At 45.2% G+C, this 3,194-nt stretch overlaps 1 non-coding gene across 1 annotated transcript; it reads left to right on the forward strand.

The window, feature by feature from the left end:
• The first annotated feature begins 2,728 nt into the window (after positions 1-2,728).
• TRNAD-GUC (transfer RNA aspartic acid (anticodon GUC)) lies at positions 2,729-2,800 on the forward strand. Its single transcript has one exon. It is a non-coding gene; the product is annotated as a tRNA-Asp (tRNA).
• The last annotated feature ends 394 nt before the right edge of the window (positions 2,801-3,194 follow it).

Here is a 3,194-nt window from a genome sequence, read left to right on the forward strand (position 1 = left end):
CCCCGTATGGTCCTGTTGGTTCTTTTCTCTCTTTTCAGCACAGTCTTAACATGAGCTGTTGCAACGTGCAAACCTTGTCCTGTACGCACGTTGCATCTGGCTAAGGTAAGCTACTGATACAGGAATTAGGGCTTTTTGGAGCACGTGCTTGCAGTTAGTCCTCCTTAGTATAGAGTAAACTTCTTACTCTGCGCTGTCCACCTCTGAATCTGTTGCGCATGGATAGTATTAAATACGTCTCGCAAGCCTGATTGCCTATGGCGGGAGATATGGTAAGGTGTCTCTGACTAGCACTCGTCTTCTTTTTCACAAGCTGGGGCAAGCCCGGGGGTAGAGACCCTTTACCTTTTTAACGATACAGCTTGTCCATTAGTAGCTTTTTTGATGATGACAATACAAATTTTTGGGCACTTGTACGGGAAATAATAATGGCAAGGTCGCGAGTTCCATCCCGGTACAAGCCAGTCACTTCTATTCTCTCCTTTCAGTATAGTCTTAAAAGGTGCGAAGTTGGTACAAAATGTAGTGGCGAGGTAAGTCCTTTAGTTGATTCCCTTTTGATGACAATCCAAATTTTCAACTAATTGTACTGGAAATAATAATGCCAAGGTCGCAGGTTCAATCCCCGTATGGTCCTGTTGCTTCTTTTCTCTCTTTTCAGCACAGTCTTAACATGAGCTGTTGCAACTTGCAAACCTTGTCCCATAAGCACGTTGCATCTGGCTAAGGAAAGCTACTGATACAGGATTTAGGGCTTTTTGGAGCACGTGCTTGCAGTTAGTCCTCCTTAGTATAGAGTAAACTCTTTACTCTGCGCTGTCCACCTCTGAATCTGTTGCGGATGGATAGCATTAAATACGTCTCGCAAGCCTGATTGCCTATGCCGGGAGATATGGTAAGATCTCTAACTAGCACTCGTCCTCTTTTTCACAAGCTGGGGCAAGCCCGGGGGTAGAGACCCTTTACCTTTTTAACGATACAGCTTGTCCATTAGTAGCTTTTTTGATGATAACAATACAAATTTTGGGGCAATTGTACGGGAAATAATAATGGCAAGGTCGCGAGTTCCATCCCGGTACAAGCCAGTCACTTCTATTCTCTCCTTTCAGTACAGTCTTAAAAGGTGCGTGAGCTTTTGCAGTGTACAAACCTTGCACCAGACACTCTTTAAATCTGTCTAACGAAAGTCACTGATACAGGTTTTAGGGCTTTCGGGAGCAGCCGCACCCACAGCTAGTCCTCGTTAGTATAGTGGTGAGTATCCCCGCCTGTCACGCGGGAGACCGGGGTTCGATTTCCCGACAGCGAGTCCTTCCTTTAGCGCTTTTGATTGCTCTGCTGGATTTCCCCCTTTGCAAATGAAACCCAAATACCGATTGTAAGAGTAAAATCCTTACTCTGCGCTTTCCAGTGGAAGGAATTGGTACAAAACGTAGTGGCTAGGTAAGTCCTTTAGTTGATTCCCTTTTGGTGACAATCCATATTTTCAAGCAATTGTACTGGAAATAATAATGCCAAGGTCGCAGCTTCAATCCCCGTATGGTCCTGTTGCTTCTTTTCTCTCTTTTCAGCACAGTCTTAACATGAGCTGTTGCAATGTGCAAACCTTGTCCCGTACGCATGTTGCATCTGGCTAAGGAAAGCTACTGATACAGGATTTAGGGCTTTTTGGAGCACGTGCTTGCAGTTAGTCTGCGCTTTCCAGCGGAAGGAAGTGGGCACAAAACGTAGTGGCGAGGTAAGTCCTTTAGTTGATTCCCTTTTGATGACAATCCAAATTTTCAAGCAATTGTAATGGAAATAATAATGCCAAGGTCGCAGGTTCAATCCCCGTATGGTCCTGTTGGTTCTTTTCTCTCTTTTCAGCACAGTCTTAACATGAGCTGTTGCAACGTGCAAACCTTGTCCTGTACACACGTTGCATCTGGCTAAGGTAAGCTACTGATACAGGATTTAGGGCTTTTTGGAGCACGTGCTTGCAATTAGTCCTCCTTAGTATAGAGTAAACTTCTTACTCTGCGCTGTCCACCTCTGAATCTGTTGCGCATGGATAGTATTAAATACGTCTCGCAAGCCTGATTGCCTATGGCGGGAGATATGGTAAGGTGTCTCTGACTAGCACTCGTTCTCTTTTTCACAAGCTGGGGCAAGCCCGGGGGTAGAGACCCTTTACCTTTTTAACGATACAGCTTGTCCATTAGTAGCTTTTTTGATGATGACAATACAAATTTTTGGGCACTTGTACGGGAAATAATAATGGCAAGGTCGCGAGTTCCATCCCGGTACAAGCCAGTCACTTCTATTCTCTCCTTTCAGTATAGTCTTAAAAGGTGCGAAGTTGGTACAAAACGTAGTGGCAAGGTAAGTCCTTTAGTTGATTCCCTTTTGATGATGATTTAGGGCTGTTTGGAGCACGTGCTTGCAGTTAGTCTGCGCTTTCCAGCGGAAGGATGTTGGTACAAAACGTAGTGGCAAGGTAAGTCCTTTAGTTGATTCCCTTTTGATGACAATCCAAATTTCCAAGCAATTGTACTGGAAATAATAATGGCAAGGTCGCGAGTTCCATCCCGGTACAAGCCAGTCGCTTCTATTCTCTCCTTTCAGTACAGTCTTAAAAGGTGCGTGAGCTTTTGCAGTGTACAAACCTTGCACCACACACTCTTTAAATCTAACGAAAGTCACTGATACAGGTTTTAGGGCTTTCGGGAGCAGCCGCACCCACACCTAGTCCTCGTTAGTATAGTGGTGAGTATCCCCGCCTGTCACGCGGGAGACCGGGGTTCGATTCCCTGACGGGGAGGCTTTCCATTCGTGCTTTTGATTGCTCTGCTGGATTTCCAGCTTTGCAAATGAAACCCCAATACCGATTGTAAGAGTAAAATCCTTACTCTGCGCTTTCCAGCAGAAGGAAGTTGGTACAAAACGTAGTGGCGAGGTAAGTCCTTTAGTTGATTCCCTTTTGATGACAATCCAAATTTCCAAGCAATTGTACTGGAAATAATAATGCCAAGGTCGCAGGTTCAATCCCCGTATGGTCCTGTTGGTTCTTTTCTCTCTTTTCAGCACAATCTTAACGTGAGCTGTTGCAACGTGCAAACCTTGTCCCGTACGCACGTTGCATCTGGCTAAGGAAAGCTACTGCAACAGGATTTAGGGCTTTTTGGAGCACGTGCTTGCACTTAGTCCTCCTTAGT

Source organism: Sceloporus occidentalis, unplaced genomic scaffold, assembly GCF_023333645.1.
Source record: "Sceloporus occidentalis isolate IW3139 unplaced genomic scaffold, rSceOcc1.0.p SCAF_22, whole genome shotgun sequence".
Classification (NCBI taxonomy): Eukaryota; Metazoa; Chordata; class Lepidosauria; order Squamata; family Phrynosomatidae; genus Sceloporus; species Sceloporus occidentalis.